Genomic DNA, 18,739 nt, shown 5'->3' with positions numbered 1-18,739 from the left:
CTACGGTGCTGCAAATGGCATTGTGTCCTTTTTTTCCTTGGCGAATATTCTGTCTTAGCGAGGTCCATTTTCTGCAATGTGATTCCCTGAGGGCTGAGGATTAGCTGACCTGGGCAGCCTGACCCTGCCGGCAAGCCCTCCCCAGGTGTGCCTGGGTTGAGGTCAATATAAACACACTCCAGGCAGCAATAGCCCCTGCAGCTGTGCCTGACTCCATATTCTCTGCACCATCAGCAGTCTCGGGGCTGTGCTGGTGGGAGGGTGTGAGGGTCCACGCCTTTGTGGGTGGCCCGGTGTGAGTGGGGCTCTGCTGGATTTTCGGCAGGAGTTGACAGGCTGCCACCTGTAAAGAAGAGGATGTGTCACCCATAACTTCCACTGGAATATCTCTCCGGGCTGAGGTGAGGAAGGAAAAAAAGGAGTGGGGGCCGGGACAGGAAGGGTATCTCAGGCAGGGCAATGGAAAGCTTCCAGAAGAGCGCCCGTGGCCAGGACCATCCTGGCTGACCTGCAGGCACCAAGTTGGCCTGCGTGCTGTCGCTGGTGTGCCTCCACGGCCCTTCCTCTAGGCTTTCAAGCCCTTGTACATATTCAGGTGTTTCACCGGGGAAGGGTGGGAACAGTTCAGCAGCAGCTGGCCTGGGGCTCAGCTCACGTTTACTCAAAGAGGCCTCGGCACGGTCCACCAGCTTTGCAATAAGGACGCTCCTTGCGTGGGCGGGCGGGGCTGCTGGCTGTATGGGAGATGATTCCCCATCTCTGACCAATTTCAGAATTGTTTACCACTGGAGCAAGTGCCTTGGTAGTGTTTTCCTCTGTATAACTGTTAGGTTCAGTATTTTTTTCTTTTTTGGTTCAAGTTAGATTTTATTCCTCTTTTATGTATATATGGATATAAGCATGGAAATAATTCATTCTTTTAAGTACATCAGTGTGAATGGAAGAACTTTTTTTCTGTATTATTTTTACATTTTATTTTTAAAAAATTGGAAATTTAATTTTATTTATTTTTTATACAGTAGTTTATTATTAGTTATCTATTTTATGCATAAACATGTATACAGGTCAATCCCAATCTCCCAACTCATACCACCACCACCACCCCATGGCTTCCCCCACTTTGTGTCCATACGTTTGTTCTCTACCTCTGTGTCTCTATTTCTGCCCTGCAAACCAGTTCATCTGTACCATTTTTCTAGGTTCCACATATAGGCATTAATATACAATATTTGTTTTTCTCTTTCTGACTTACTTCACTCTGCATGACAGTCTCTAGATCTATCAACTTCTCTACAAATGACCGTTTCATTCCTTTTTATGGCTGAGTAATATTCCATTTTATATATGTACCACATCTTTATCCATTCGTCTGTCTGTGGCCATTTAGGTTGCTTCCATTACCTGGCTATTGTAAATAGTGCTGCAATGAACATTGTGGTGAATGTGTCTTTGTGATTTATGGTTTTCTCTGGGTATATGCCCAGAAGTGGGATTGCTGGATCCTATGGTAATTCTCTTTTTCGTTTTTTAAAGGAACCTCCATACTGTTCTCCATAGTGACTGTATCAATTTACATTCCCACCAATAGCGGAAGAGGGTTCCTTTTGTCCACACCCTCTCCAGAATTTGTTGTTTGTAGATTATCTGATGATGCCGATTCTAACAGGTGTGAGGTCTTACCTCATTGTAGTTTTGATTTACATTTCTCTAATAATTAGTGATGTTGAGCAGCTTTTCATGGGCGTCTTGGCCATCTCTGTGTCTTCTTTGAAGAAACGTCTCTTTAGATCTTCTGCCCATTTTTGTATTGGGTTGTTTGTTTTATTAATATTAAGCTGCATGAGCTGTTTATATATATTGGAGATTAAACCTTTGTCCATTGATTCGTTTGTGACCGTTTTCGCCCATTCTGAGGGTTGCCTTTTTCCATTCCCGTTTTTTTAACAAAGAAAGAAAGAAAGCAAAAGAAGCAGAACACTAATGTGCGTGAAATATGCCTCTTGAAACTGTCGTTTTGAAATATGGACGACTTTTGAATTTTTTGGTCGATATATGACCCCAGGATTTGTTTTCAGGGCAGGTGTCATTTACAGGCCTGTAATGATTTGGAATATCCACTGACCATTAGCGCTGGGATTAAAGCTGCTGTTGTGTGAAACGGCCACAAGGTGGCAGCAGTTCTCCCTTACCAAATCTGGTTACTAGGGCAGCAGAGCCTCAATGGAAGTCGCGTTCTAGATTGGAATGTAGAACGGAATGTGCCAGGAGAAAGCCCCTCAAGTTTGTCTCACTACTTCTTGTTCGTGTTTTTAATTTAATTTTTTTATTTTTTATTACAGCAAGTTTGAGTACAACGTTTAGCTTGTTGTAGGTGTGCAAGAGGTGGTTCTTTTACACATATACATATGTCTGTTCTCCCTGGGATCCTTTTCCCATGTACGTTATGACAGGATGTTGAGTAGTCTTCTCTTGGTACTCCGTAGGTCTTTGGTGATTATATACGTCTACTGTGTTTGTATATGTCTGTTAACCCCAATATCGTAATGAATTCAATCCTCACACCTTTCCTTTGGTGAACCATAAGTTTGTTTAATGAATCTGTGATTGCCCTTCTCCGTGGAAATATCTGCCCTGGTATCAATTTATAGGTAACACCTATAAGTGATATGATATGATATGTGTCTTTCACTTTCTGACTTACTCCAAGTCACGTGATTACCTCGAGACTCATCTACGGTGCTGCAAATGGCATTGTGTCCTTTTTTTCCTTGGCGAATATTCTGTCTTAGCGAGGTCCATTTTCTGCAATGTGATTCCCTGAGGGCTGAGGATTAGCTGACCTGGGTAGCCTGACCCTGCCGGCAAGCCCTCCACAGGTGTGCCTGGGTTGAGGTCAATATAAACAGCAATCCAGGCAGCAATAGCCCCTGCAGCTGTGCCTGACTCCATATTCTCTGCACCATCAGCAGTCTCGGGGCTGTGCTGGTGGGAGGGTGTGAGGGTCCACGGCTTTGTGGGTGGCCCGGTGTGAGTGGGGCTCTGCTGGATTTTCGGCAGGAGTTGCCAGGCTGCCACCTGTAAAGAAGAGGATGTGTCACCCATAACTTCCACTGGAATATCTCTCCGGGTTGAGGTGAGGAAGGAAAAAAAGGAGTGGGGGCCGGGACAGGAGGGGTATCTCAGGCAGGGCAATGGAAAGCTTCCAGAAGAGCGCCCGTGGCCAGGACCATCCTGGCTGACCTGCAGGCACCAAGTTGGCCTGCGTGCTGTCGCTGGTGTGCCTCCACGGCCCTTCCTCTAGGCTTTCAAGCACTTGTACATATTCAGGTGTTTCACCTGGGAAGGGTGGGAAGAGTTCAGCAGCAGCTGGCCTGGGGCTCAGCTCACGTTTACTCACAGAGGCCTCGGCACGGTCCCCCAGCTTTGCAATAAGGACGCTCCTTGCGTGGGCGGGCGGGGCTGCTGGCTCTATGGGAGATGATTCCCCACCTCTGACCAATTTCAGAATTGTTTACCACTGGAGCAAGTGCCTTGGTAGTGTTTTCCTCTGTATAACTGTTAGGTTCAGTTTTTTTTTCTTTTTTGCTTCAAGTTAGATTTTATTCCTCTTTTATGTATTTATGGATATAAGCATGGAAATAATTCATTCTTATAAATACATCAGTGTGAATGGAAGAACATTTTTTTCTGTATTATTTTTACATTTTATTTTTAAAAAATTGGAAATTTAATTTTATTTATTTTTTCATACAGTAGGTTATTATTAGTTATCTATTTTATGCATAAACATGTATACAGGTCAATCCCAATCTCCCAACTCATACCACCACCACCACCCCATGGCTTCCCCCACTTTGTGTCCATACGTTTTTTCTCTACCTCTGTGTCTCTATTTCTGCCCTGCAAACTAGTTCATCTGTACCATTTTTCTAGGTTCCACATATAGGCATTAATATACAATATTTGTTTTTCTCTTTCTGACTTACTTCACTCTGCATGACAGTCTAGATCCATCAACTTCTCTACAAATGACCGTTTCATTCCTTTTTATGGCTGAGTAATATTCCATTTTATATATGTACCACATCTTTATCCATTCGTCTGTCTGTGGCCATTTAGGTTGCTTCCATTACCTGGCTATTGTAAATAGTGCTGCAATGAACATTGTGGTGAATGTGTCTTTGTGATTTATGGTTTTCTCTGGGTATATGCCCAGAAGTGGGATTGCTGGATCCTATGGTAATTCTCTTTTTAGTTTTTTAAAGGAACCTCCATACTGTTCTCCATAGTGACTGTTTCAATTTACATTCCCACCAGTAGCGGAAGAGGGTTCCTTTTGTCCACACCCTCCCAAGAATTTGTTGTTTGTAGATTATCTGATGATGCCGATTCTAACAGGTGTGAGGTCTTACCTCATTGTAGTTTTGATTTGCATTTCTCTAATAATTAGTGATGTTGAGCAGCTTTTCATGGGCGTCTTGGCCATCTCTGTGTCTTCTTTGAAGAAACGTCTCTTTAGATCTTCTGCCCATTTTTGTATTGGGTTGTTTGTTTAATTAATATTAAGCTGCATGAGCTGTTTATATATATTGGAGATTAAACCTTTGTCCATTGATTCGTTTGTGACCGTTTTCGCCCATTCTGAGGGTTGCCTTATTCCATTCCCGTTTTTTTAAAAAAGAAAGAAAGAAAGCAAAAGAAGCAGAACACTAATGTGCGTGAAATATGCCTCTTGAAACTGTCGTTTTGAAATATGGACGTCTTTTGAATTTTTTGGTCGATATATGACCCCAGGATTTGTTTTCAGGGCAGGTGTCATTTACAGGCCTGTAATGATTTGGAATATCCACTGACCATTAGCGCTGGGATTAAAGCTGCTGTTGTGTGAAACGGCCACAAGGTGGCAGCAGTTCTCCCTTACCAAATCTGGTTACTAGGGCCGCAGAGCCTCAATGGAAGTCGCGTTCTAGATTGGAATGTAGAACGGAATGTGCCAGGAGAAAGCCCCTCAAGTTTGTCTCACTACTTCTTGTTCGTGTTTTTAATTTAATTTTTTATTTTTTATTACAGCAAGTTTGAGTACAACGTTTAGCTTCTTGTAGGTGTGCAAGAGGTGGTTCTTTTACACATATACATATGTCTGTTCTCCCTGGGATCCTTTTCCCATGTACGTTATGACAGGATGTTGAGTAGTCTTCTCTTGGTACTCCGTAGGTCTTTGGTGATTATATACGTCTACTGTGTTTGTATATGTCTGTTAACCCCAATATCGTAATGAATTCAATCCTCACACCTTTCCTTTGGTGACCCATAAGTTTGTTTAATGAATCTGTGATTGCCCTTCTCCGTGGAAATATCTGCCCTGGTATCAATTTATAGGTAACACCTATAAGTGATATGATATGATATGTGTCTTTCACTCTCTGACTTACTCCAAGTCACGTGATTACCTCGAGACTCATCTACGGTGCTGCAAATGGCATTGTGTCCTTTTTTTCCTTGGCGAATATGCTGTCTTAGCGAGGTCCATTTTCTGCAATGTGATTCCCTGAGGGCTGAGGATTAGCTGACCTGGGCAGCCTGACCCTGCCGGCAAGCCCTCCCCAGGTGTGCCTGGGTTGAGGTCAATATAAACAGCACTCCAGGCAGCAATAGCCCCTGCAGCTGTGCCTGACTCCATATTCTCTGCACCATCAGCAGTCTCGGGGCTGTGCTGGTGGGAGGGTGTGAGAGTCCACGGCTTTGTGGGTGGCCCGGTGTGAGTGGGGCTCTGCTGGATTTTCGGCAGGAGTTTCCAGGCTGCCACCTGTAAAGAAGAGGATGTGTCACCCATAACTTCCACTGGAATATCTCTCCGGGCTGAGGTGAGGAAGGAAAAAAAGGAGTGGGGGCCGGGACAGGTGGGGTATCTCAGGCAGGGCAATGGAAAGCTTCCAGAAGAGCGCCCGTGGCCAGGACCATCCTGGCTGACCTGCAGGCACCAAGTTGGCCTGCGTGCTGTCGCTGGTGTGCCTCCACGGCCCTTCCTCTAGGCTTTCAAGCCCTTGTACATATTCAGGTGTTTCACCTGGGAAGGGTGGGAACAGTTCAGCAGCAGCTGGCCTGGGGCTCAGCTCACGTTTACTCACAGAGGCCTCGGCACGGTCCCCCAGCTTTGCAATAAGGACGCTCCTTGCGTGGGCGGGCGGGGCTGCTGGCTGTATGGGAGATGATTCCCCACCTCTGACCAATTTCAGAATTGTTTACCACTGGAGCAAGTGCCTTGGTAGTGTTTTCCTCTGTATAACTGTTAGGTTCAGTTTTTTTTTTCTTTTTTGGTTCAAGTTAGATTTTATTCCTCTTTTATGTATTTATGGATATAAGCATGGAAATAATTCATTCTTATAAATACATCAGTGTGAATGGAAGAACTTTTTGTTCTGTTTTATTTTTACATTTTATTTTTAAAAAATTTGAAATTTAATTTTATTTATTTTTTTATACAGTAGGTTATTATTAGTTATCTATTTTATGCATAAACATGTATACAGGTCAATCCCAATCTCCCAACTCATACCACCACCACCACCCCATGGCTTCCCCCACTTTGTGTCCATACGTTTGTTCTCTACCTCTGTGTCTCTATTTCTGCCCTGCAAACCAGTTCATCTGTACCATTTTTCTAGGTTCCACATATAGGCATTAATATACAATATTTGTTTTTCTCTTTCTGAGTTACTTCACTCTGCATGACAGTCTCTAGATCCATCAACTTCTCTACAAATGACCGTTTCATTCCTTTTTATGCCTGAGTAATATTCCATTTTATATATGTACCACATCTTTATCCATTCGTCTGTCTGTGGCCATTTAGGTTGCTTCCATTACCTGGCTATTGTAAATAGTGCTGCAATGAACATTGTGGTGAATGTGTTTTTGTGATTTATGGTTTTCTCTGGGTATATGCCCAGAAGTGGGATTGCTGGATCCTATGGTAATTCTCTTTTTCGTTTTTTAAAGGAACCTCCATACTGTTCTCCATAGTGACTGTATCAATTTACATTCCCACCAATAGCGGAAGAGGGTTCCTTTTGTCCACACCCTCCCCAGAATTTGTTGTTTGTAGATTATCTGATGATGCCGATTCTAACAGGTGTGAGGTCTTACCTCATTGTAGTTTTGATTTGCATTTCTCTAATAATTAGTGATGTTGAGCAGCTTTTCATGGGCGTCTTGGCCATCTCTGTGTCTTCTTTGAAGAAACGTCTCTTTAGATCTTCTGCCCATTTTTGTATTGGGTTGTTTGTTTTATTAATATTAAGCTGCATGAGCTGTTTATATATATTGGAGATTAAACCTTTGTCCATTGATTCGTTTGTGAACGTTTTCGCCCATTCTGAGGGTTGCCTGTTTCCATTCCCGTTTTTTTAACAAAGAAAGAAAGAAAGCAAAAGAAGCAGAACACTAATGTGCGTGAAATATGCCTCTTGAAACTGTCGTTTTGAAATATGGACGTCTTTTGAATTTTTTGGTCGATATATGACCCCAGGATTTGTTTTCAGGGCAGGTGTCATTTACAGGCCTGTAATGATTTGGAATATCCACTGACCATTAGCGCTGGGATTAAAGCTGCTGTTGTGTGAAACGGCCACAAGGTGGCAGCAGTTCTCCCTTACCAAATCTGGTTACTAGGGCCGCAGAGCCTCAATGGAAGTCGCGTTCTAGATTGGAATGTAGAACGGAATGTGCCAGGAGAAAGCCCCTCAAGTTTGTCTCACTACTTCTTGTTCGTGTTTTTATTTTAATTTTTTTTATTTTTTATTACAGCAAGTTTGAGTACAACGTTTAGCTTGTTGTAGGTGTGCAAGAGGTGGTTCTTTTACACATATACATATGTCTGTTCTCCCTGGGATCCTTTTCCCATGTACGTTATGACAGGATGTTGAGTAGTCTTCTCTTGGTACTCCGTAGGTCTTTGGTGATTATATACGTCTACTGTGTTTGTATATGTCTGTTAACCCCAATATCGTAATGAATTGAATCCTCACACCTTTCCTTTGGTGAACCATAAGTTTGTTTTATGAATCTGTGATTGCCCTTCTCCGTGGAAATATCTGCCCTGGTATCAATTTATAGGTAACACCTATAAGTGATATGATATGATATGTGTCTTTCACTTTCTGACTTACTCCAAGTCACGTGATTACCTCGAGACTCATCTACGGTGCTGCAAATGGCATTGTGTCCTTTTTTTCCTTGGCGAATATGCTGTCTTAGCGAGGTCCATTTTCTGCAATGTGATTCCCTGATGGCTGAGGATTAGCTGACCTGGGCAGCCTGACCCTGCCGGCAAGCCCTCCCCAGGTGTGCCTGGGTTGAGGTCAATATAAACAGCATTCCAGGCAGCAATAGCCCCTGCAGCTGTGCCTGACTCCATATTCTCTGCACCATCAGCAGTCTCGGGGCTGTGCTGGTGGGAGGGTGTGAGAGTCCACGGCTTTGTGGGTGGCCCGGTGTGAGTGGGGCTCTGCTGGATTTTCGGCAGGAGTTGCCAGGCTGCCACCTGTAAAGAAGAGGATGTGTCACCCATAACTTCCACTGGAATATCTCTCCGGGCTGAGGTGAGGAAGGAAAAAAAGGAGTGGGGGCCGGGACAGGAGGGGTATCTCAGGCAGGGCAATGGAAAGCTTCCAGAAGAGCGCCCGTGGCCAGGACCATCCTGGCTGACCTGCAGGCACCAAGTTGGCCTGCGTGCTGTCGCTGGTGTGCCTCCACGGCCCTTCCTCTAGGCTTTCAAGCCCTTGTACATATTCAGGTGTTTCACCTGGGAAGGGTGGGAAGAGTTCAGCAGCAGCTGGCCTGGGGCTCAGCTCACGTTTACTCACAGAGGCCTGGGCACGGTCCCCCAGCTTTGCAATAAGGACGCTCCTTGCGTGGGCGGGCGGGGCTGCTGGCTGTATGGGAGATGATTCCCCACCTCTGACCAATTTCAGAATTGTTTACCACTGGAGCAAGTGCCTTGGTAGTGTTTTCCTCTGTATAACTGTTAGGTTCAGTTTTTTTTTTCTTTTTTGGTTCAAGTTAGATTTTATTCCTCTTTTATGTATTTATGGATATAAGCATGGAAATAATTCATTCTTATAAATACATCAGTGTGAATGGAAGAACTTTTTTTCTGTATTATTTTTACATTTTATTTTTAAAAAATTGGAAATTTAATTTAATTTATTTTTTATACAGTAGGTTATTATTAGTTATCTATTTTATGCATAAACATGTATACAGGTCAATCCCAATATCCCAACTCATACCACCACCACTACCCCATGGCTTCCCCCACTTTGTGTCCATACGTTTGTTCTCTACCTCTGTGTCTCTATTTCTGCCCTGAAAACCAGTTCATCTGTACCATTTTTCTAGGTTCCACATATAGGCATTAATATACAATATTTGTTTTTCTCTTTCTGACTTACTTCACTCTGCATGACAGTCTCTAGATCCATCAACTTCTCTACAAATGACCGTTTCATTCCTTTTTATGGCTGAGTAATATTCCATTTTATATATGTACCACATCTTTATCCATTCGTCTGTCTGTGGCCATTTAGGTTGCTTCCATTACCTGGCTATTGTAAATAGTGCTGCAATGAACATTGTGGTGAATGTGTCTTTGTGATTTATGGTTTTCTCTGGGTATATGCCCTGAAGTGGGATTGCTGGATCCTATGGTAATTCTCTTTTTAGTTTTTTAAAGGAACCTCCATACTGTTCTCCATAGTGACTGTATCAATTTACATTCCCACCAATAGCGGAAGAGGGTTCCTTTTGTCCACACCCTCTCCAGAATTTGTTGTTTGTAGATTATCTGATGATGCCGATTCTAACAGGTGTGAGGTCTTACCTCATTGTAGTTTTGATTTGCATTTCTCTAATAATTAGTGATATTGAGCAGCTTTTCATGGGCGTCTTGGCCATCTCTGTGTCTTCTTTGAAGAAACGTCTCTTTAGATCTTCTGCCCATTTTTGTATTGGGTTGTTTGTTTTATTAATATTAAGCTGCATGAGCTGTTTATATATATTGGAGATTAAACCTTTGTCCATTGATTCGTTTGTGAACGTTTTCGCCCATTCTGAGGGTTGCCTTTTTCCATTCCCGTTTTTTTAACAAAGAAAGAAAGAAAGCAAAAGAAGCAGAACACTAATGTGCGTGAAATATGCCTCTTGAGACTGTCGTTTTGAAATATGGACGTCTTTTGAATTTTTTGGTCGATATATGACCCCAGGATTTCTTTTCAGGGCAGGTGTTATTGACAGGCCTGTAATGATTTGGAATATCCACTGACCATTAGCACTGGGATTAAAGCTGCTGTTGTGTGAAACGGCCACAAGGTGGCAGCAGTTCTCCCTTACCAAATCTGGTTACTAGGGCAGCAGAGCCTCAATGGAAGTCGCGTTCTAGATTGGAATGTAGAACGGAATGTGCCAGGAGAAAGCCCCTCTAGTTTGTCTCACTACTTCTTGTTCGTGTTTTTAATTTAATTTTTTATTTTTTATTACAGCAAGTTTGAGTACAACGTTTAGCTTGTTGTAGGTGTGCAAGAGGTGGTTCTTTTACACATATACATATGTCTGTTCTCCCTGGGATCCTTTTCCCATGTACGTTATGAGAGAATGTTGAGTAGTCTTCTCTTGGTACTCCGTAGGTCTTTGGTGATTATATACGTCTACTGTGTTTGTATATGTCTGTTAACCCCAATATCGTAATGAATTCAATCCTCACACCTTTCCTTTGGTGAACCATAATTTTGTTTAATGAAACTGTGATTGCCCTTCTCCGTGGAAATATCTGCCCTGGTATCAATTTATAGGTAACACCTATAAGTGATATGATATGATAGGTGTCTTTCACTTTCTGACTTACTCCAAGTCACGTGATTACCTCTAGACTCATCTACGGTGCTGCAAATGGCATTGTGTCCTTTTTTTCCTTGGCGAATATTCTGTCTTAGCGAGGTCCATTTTCTGCAATGTGATTCCCTGAGGGCTGCGGATTAGCTGACCTGGGCAGCCTGACCCTGCCGGCAAGCCCTCCCCAGGTGTGCCTGGGTTGAGGTCAATATAAACAGCACTCCAGGCAGCAATAGCCCCTGCAGCTGTGCCTGACTCCATATTCTCTGCACCATCAGCAGTCTCGGGGCTGTGCTGGTGGGAGGGTGTGAGGGTCCACGCCTTTGTGGGTGGCCCGGTGTGAGTGGGGCTCTGCTGGATTTTCGGCAGGAGTTGCCAGGCTGCCACCTGTAAAGAAGAGGATGTGTCACCCATAACTTCCACTGGAATATCTCTCCGGGCTGAGGTGAGGAAGGAAAAAAAGGAGTGGGGGCCGGGACAGGAGGGGTATCTCAGGCAGGGCAATGGAAAGCTTCCAGAAAAGCGCCCGTGGCCAGGACCATACTGGCTGACCTGCAGGCACCAAGTTGGCCTGCGTGCTGTCGCTGGTGTGCCTCCACGGCCCTTCCTCTAGGCTTTCAAGCCCTTGTACATATTCAGGTGTTTCACCTGGGAAGGGTGGGAACAGTTCAGCAGCAGCTGGCCTGGGGCTCAGCTCACGTTTACTCACAGAGGCCTCGGCACGGTCCCCCAGCTTTGCAATAAGGACGCTCCTTGCGTGGGCGGCCGGGGCTGCTGGCTGTATGGGAGATGATTCCCCACCTCTGACCAATTTCAGAATTGTTTACCACTGGAGCAAGTGCCTTGGTAGTGTTTTCCTCTGTATAACTGTTAGGTTCAGTTTTTTTTTTTCTTTTTTGCTTCAAGTTAGATTTTATTCCTCTTTTATGTATTTATGGATATAAGCATGGAAATAATTCATTCTTATAAATACATCAGTGTGAATGGAAGAACTTTTTTTTCTGTATTATTTTTACATTTTATTTTTAAAAAATTTGAAATTTAATTTTGTTTATTTTTTCATACAGTAGGTTATTATTAGTTATCTATTTTATGCATAAACATGTATACAGGTCAATCCCAATCTCCCAACTCATACCACCACCACCACCCCATGGCTTCCCCCACTTTGTGTCCATACGTTTGTTCTCTACCTCTGTGTCTCTATTTCTGCCCTGCAAACTAGTTCATCTGTACCATTTTTCTAGGTTCCACATATAGGCATTAATATACAATATTTGTTTTTCTCTTTCTGACTTACTTCACTCTGCATGACAGTCTCTAGATCCATCAACTTCTCTACAAATGACCGTTTCATTCCTTTTTATGGCTGAGTAATATTCCATTTTATATATGTACCACATCTTTATCCATTCGTCTGTCTGTGGCCATTTAGGTTGCTTCCATTACCTGGCTATTGTAAATAGTGCTGCAATGAACATTGTGGTAAATGTGTCTTTGTGATTTATGGTTTTCTCTGGGTATATGCCCAGAAGTGGGATTGCTTGATCCTATGGTAATTCTCTTTTTAGTTTTTTAAAGGAACCTCCATACTGTTCTCCATAGTGACTGTTTCAATTTACATTCCCACCAGTAGCGGAAGAGGGTTCCTTTTGTCCACACCCTCCCCAGAATTTGTTGTTCGTAGATTATCTGATGATGCCGATTCTAACAGGTGTGAGGTCTTACCTCATTGTAGTTTTGATTTGCATTTCTCTAATAATTAGTGATATTGAGCAGCTTTTCATGGGCGTCTTGGCCATCTCTGTGTCTTCTTTGAAGAAACGTCTCTTTAGATCTTCTGCCCATTTTTGTATTGGGTTGTTTGTTTTATTAATATTAAGCTGCATGAGCTGTTTATATATATTGGAGATTAAACCTTTGTCCATTGATTCGTTTGTGACCGTTTTCGCCCATTCTGAGGGTTGCCTTTTTCCATTCCCGTTTTTTTAACAAAGAAAGAAAGAAAGCAAAAGAAGCAGAACACTAATGTGCGTGAAATATGCCTCTTGAAACTGTCGTTTTGAAATATGGACGTCTTTTGAATTTTTTGGTCGATATATGACCCCAGGATTTGTTTTCAGGGCAGGTGTCATTTACAGGCCTGTAATGATTTGGAATATCCACTGACCATTAGCGCTGGGATTAAAGCTGCTGTTGTGTGAAACGGCCACAAGGTGGCAGCAGTTCTCCCTTACCAAATCTGGTTACTAGGGCAGCAGAGCCTCAATGGAAGTCGCGTTCTAGATTGGAATGTAGAACGGAATGTGCCAGGAGAAAGCCCCTCAAGTTTGTCTCACTACTTCTTGTTCGTGTTTTTAATTTAATTTTTTTATTTTTTTTATTTTTTATTTTTATTTTTTTATTTTTTTTTAAATTTATTTATTTATTTATGGCTGTGTTGGGTCTTCGTTTCTGTGCGAGGGCTTTCTCTAGTTGTGGCAAGCGGGGGCCACTCTTCATCGCGGTGCGCGGACCTCTCACTATCGCGGCCTCTCTTGTTGCGGAGCACAGGCTCCAGACGCGCAGGCTCAGCAATTGTGGCTCACGGGCCTAGTTGCTCCGCGGCATGTGGGATCTTCCCAGACCAGGGCTTGAACCCGTGTCCCCTGCATTAGCAGGCAGATTCTCAACCACTGCGCCACCAGGGAAGCCCCTAATTTTTTTATTTTTTATTACAACAAGTTTGAGTACAACGTTTAGCTTGTTGTAGGTGTGCAAGAGGTGGTTCTTTTACACATATACATATGTCTGTTCTCCCTGGGATCCTTTTCCCATGTACGTTATGACAGGATGTTGAGTAGTCTTCTCTTGGTACTCCGTAGGTCTTTGGTGATTATATACGTCTACTGTGTTTGTATATGTCTGTTAACCCCAATATCGTAATGAATTCAATCCTCACACCTTTCCTTTGGTGAACCATAAGTTTGTTTAATGAATCTGTGATTGCCCTTCTCCGTGGAAATATCTGCCCTGGTATCAATTTATAGGTAACACCTATAAGTGATATGATATGATATGTGTCTTTCACTTTCTGACTTACTCCAAGTCACGTGATTACCTCGAGACTCATCTACGGTGCTGCAAATGGCATTGTGTCCTTTTTTTCCTTGGCGAATATTCTGTCTTAGCGAGGTCCATTTTCTGCAATGTGATTCCCTGAGGGCTGAGGATTAGCTGACCTGGGCAGCCTGACCCTGCCGGCAAGCCCTCCCCAGGTGTGCCTGGGTTGAGGTCAATATAAACACACTCCAGGCAGCAATAGCCCCTGCAGCTGTGCCTGACTCCATATTCTCTGCACCATCAGCAGTCTCGGGGCTGTGCTGGTGGGAGGGTGTGAGGGTCCACGGCTTTGTGGGTGGCCCGGTTTGAGTGGGGCTCTGCTGGATTTTCGGCAGGAGTTGCCAGGCTGCCACCTGTAAAGAAGAGGATGTGTCACCCATAACTTCCACTGGAATATCTCTCCGGGCTGAGGTGAGGAAGGAAAAAAAGGAGTGGGGGCCGGGACAGGAGGGGTATCTCAGGCAGGGCAATGGAAAGCTTCCAGAAGAGCGCCCGTGGCCAGGACCATCCTGGCTGACCTGCAGGCACCAAGTTGGCCTGCGTGCTGTCGCTGGTGTGCCTCCACGGCCCTTCCTCTAGGCTTTCAAGCCCTTGTACATATTCAGGTGTTTCACCTGGGAAGGGTGGGAACAGTTCAGCAGCAGCTGGCCTGGGGCTCAGCTCACGTTTACTCACAGAGGCCTCGGCACGGTCCCCCAGCTTTGCAATAAGGACGCTCCTTGTGTGGGTGGGCGGGGCTGCTGGCTGTATGGGAGATGATTCCCCACATCTGACCAATTTCAGAATTGTTTACCACTGGAGCAAGTGCCTTGGTAGTGTTTTCCTCTGTATAACTGTTAGGTTCAGTTTTTTTTTTTCTTTTTTGGTTCAAGTTAGATTTTATTCCTCTTTTATGTATTTATGGATATAAGCATGGAAATAATTCATTCTTATAAATACATCAGTGTGAATGGAAGAACTTTTTTTCTGTATTATTTTTACATTTTATTTTTAAAAAATTTGAAATTTAATTTTATTTATTTTTTTATACAGTAGGTTATATTAGTTATCTATTTTATGCATAAACATGTATACAGGTCAATCCCAATCTCCCAACTCATACCACCACCACCACCCCATGGCTTCCCCCACTTTGTGTCCATACGTTTGTTCTCTACCTCTGTGTCTCTATTTCTGCCCTGCAAACCAGTTCATCTGTACCATTTTTCTAGGTTCCACATATAGGCATTAATATACAATATTTGTTTTTCTCTTTCTGACTTACTTCACTCTGCATGACAGTCTCTAGATCCATCAACTTCTCTACAAATGACCGTTTCATTCCTTTTTATGGCTGAGTAATATTCCATTTTATATATGTACCACATCTTTATCCATTCGTCTGTCTGTGGCCATTTAGGTTGCTTCCATTACCTGGCTATTGTAAATAGTGCTGCAATGAACATTGTGGTGAATGTGTCTTTGTGATTTATGGTTTTCTCTGGGTATATGCCCAGAAGTGGGATTGCTGGATCCTATGGTAATTCTCTTTTTCGTTTTTTAAAGGAACCTCCATACTGTTCTCCATAGTGACTGTATCAATTTACATTCCCACCAATAGCGGAAGAGGGTTCCTTTTGTCCACACCCTCTCCAGAATTTGTTGTTTGTAGATTATCTGATGATGCCGATTCTAACAGGTGTGAGGTCTTACCTCATTGTAGTTTTGATTTGCATTTCTCTAATAATTAGTGATGTTGAGCAGCTTTTCATGGGCGTCTTGGCCATCTCTGTGTCTTCTTTGAAGAAACGTCTCTTTAGATCTTCTGCCCATTTTTGTATTGGGTTGTTTGTTTTATTAATATTAAGCTGCATGAGCTGTTTATATATATTGGAGATTAAACCTTTGTCCATTGATTCGTTTGTGAACGTTTTCGCCCATTCTGAGGGTTGCCTGTTTCCATTCCCGTTTTTTTAACAAAGAAAGAAAGAAAGCAAAAGAAGCAGAACACTAATGTGCGTGAAATATGCCTCTTGAAACTGTCGTTTTGAAATATGGACGTCTTTTGAATTTTTTGGTCGATATATGACCCCAGGATTTGTTTTCAGGGCAGGTGTCATTTACAGGCCTGTAATGATTTGGAATATCCACTGACCATTAGCGCTGGGATTAAAGCTGCTGTTGTGTGAAACGGCCACAAGGTGGCAGCAGTTCTACCTTACCAAATCTGGTTACTAGGGCCGCAGAGCCTCAATGGAAGTCGCGTTCTAGATTGGAATGTAGAACGGAATGTGCCAGGAGAAAGCCCCTCAAGTTTGTCTCACTACTTCTTGTTCGTGTTTTTAATTTAATTTTTTTTATTTTTTATTACAGCAAGTTTGAGTACAACGTTTAGCTTGTTGTAGGTGTGCAAGAGGTGGTTCTTTTACACATATACATATGTCTGTTCTCCCTGGGATCCTTTTCCCATGTACGTTATGACAGGATGTTGAGTAGTCTTCTCTTGGTACTCCGTAGGTCTTTGGTGATTATATACGTCTACTGTGTTTGTATATGTCTGTTAACCCCAATATCGTAATGAATTCAATCCTCACACCTTTCCTTTGGTGAACCATAAGTTTGTTTAATGAATCTGTGATTGCCCTTCTCCGTGGAAATATCTGCCCTGGTATCAATTTATAGGTAACACCTATAAGTGATATGATATGATATGTGTCTTTCACTTTCTGACTTACTCCAAGTCACGTGATTACCTCGAGACTCATCTACGGTGCTGCAAATGGCATTGTGTCCTTTTTTTCCTTGGCGAATATTCTGTCTTAGCGAGGTCCATTTTCTGCAATGTGATTCCCTGAGGGCTGAGGATTAGCTGACCTGGGCAGCCTGACCCTGCCGGCAAGCCCTCCCCAGGTGTGCCTGGGTTGAGGTCAATATAAACACACTCCAGGCAGCAATAGCCCCTGCAGCTGTGCCTGACTCCATATTCTCTGCACCATCAGCAGTCTCGGGGCTGTGCTGGTGGGAGGGTGTGAGGGTCCACGCCTTTGTGGGTGGCCCGGTGTGAGTGGGGCTCTGCTGGATTTTCGGCAGGAGTTGACAGGCTGCCACCTGTAAAGAAGAGGATGTGTCACCCATAACTTCCACTGGAATATCTCTCCGGGCTGAGGTGAGGAAGGAAAAAAAGGAGTGGGGGCCGGGACAGGAAGGGTATCTCAGGCAGGGCAATGGAAAGCTTCCAGAAGAGCGCCCGTGGCCAGGACCATCCTGGCTGACCTGCAGGCACCAAGTTGGCCTGCGTGCTGTCGCTGGTGTGCCTCCACGGCCCTTCCTCTAGGCTTTCAAGCCCTTGTACATATTCAGGTGTTTCACCGGGGAAGGGTGGGAACAGTTCAGCAGCAGCTGGCCTGGGGCTCAGCTCACGTTTACTCAAAGAGGCCTCGGCACGGTCCACCAGCTTTGCAATAAGGACGCTCCTTGCGTGGGCGGGCGGGGCTGCTGGCTGTATGGGAGATGATTCCCCATCTCTGACCAATTTCAGAATTGTTTACCACTGGAGCAAGTGCCTTGGTAGTGTTTTCCTCTGTATAACTGTTAGGTTCAGTATTTTTTTCTTTTTTGGTTCAAGTTAGATTTTATTCCTCTTTTATGTATATATGGATATAAGCATGGAAATAATTCATTCTTTTAAGTACATCAGTGTGAATGGAAGAACTTTTTTTCTGTATTATTTTTACATTTTATTTTTAAAAAATTGGAAATTTAATTTTATTTATTTTTTATACAGTAGTTTATTATTAGTTATCTATTTTATGCATAAACATGTATACAGGTCAATCCCAATCTCCCAACTCATACCACCACCACCACCCCATGGCTTCCCCCACTTTGTGTCCATACGTTTGTTCTCTACCTCTGTGTCTCTATTTCTGCCCTGCAAACCAGTTCATCTGTACCATTTTTCTAGGTTCCACATATAGGCATTAATATACAATATTTGTTTTTCTCTTTCTGACTTACTTCACTCTGCATGACAGTCTCTAGATCTATCAACTTCTCTACAAATGACCGTTTCATTCCTTTTTATGGCTGAGTAATATTCCATTTTATATATGTACCACATCTTTATCCATTCGTCTGTCTGTGGCCATTTAGGTTGCTTCCATTACCTGGCTATTGTAAATAGTGCTGCAATGAACATTGTGGTGAATGTGTCTTTGTGATTTATGGTTTTCTCTGGGTATATGCCCAGAAGTGGGATTGCTGGATCCTATGGTAATTCTCTTTTTCGTTTTTTAAAGGAACCTCCATACTGTTCTCCATAGTGACTGTATCAATTTACATTCCCACCAATAGCGGAAGAGGGTTCCTTTTGTCCACACCCTCTCCAGAATTTGTTGTTTGTAGATTATCTGATGATGCCGATTCTAACAGGTGTGAGGTCTTACCTCATTGTAGTTTTGATTTACATTTCTCTAATAATTAGTGATGTTGAGCAGCTTTTCATGGGCGTCTTGGCCATCTCTGTGTCTTCTTTGAAGAAACGTCTCTTTAGATCTTCTGCCCATTTTTGTATTGGGTTGTTTGTTTTATTAATATTAAGCTGCATGAGCTGTTTATATATATTGGAGATTAAACCTTTGTCCATTGATTCGTTTGTGACCGTTTTCGCCCATTCTGAGGGTTGCCTTTTTCCATTCCCGTTTTTTTAACAAAGAAAGAAAGAAAGCAAAAGAAGCAGAACACTAATGTGCGTGAAATATGCCTCTTGAAA

This window comes from Mesoplodon bidens (genome assembly GCF_964165515.1).
Source record: "Mesoplodon bidens genome assembly, chromosome: Y".
Lineage (NCBI taxonomy): Eukaryota > Metazoa > Chordata > Mammalia > Artiodactyla > Ziphiidae > Mesoplodon > Mesoplodon bidens.
This window is presented reverse-complemented; position numbering follows the sequence as displayed.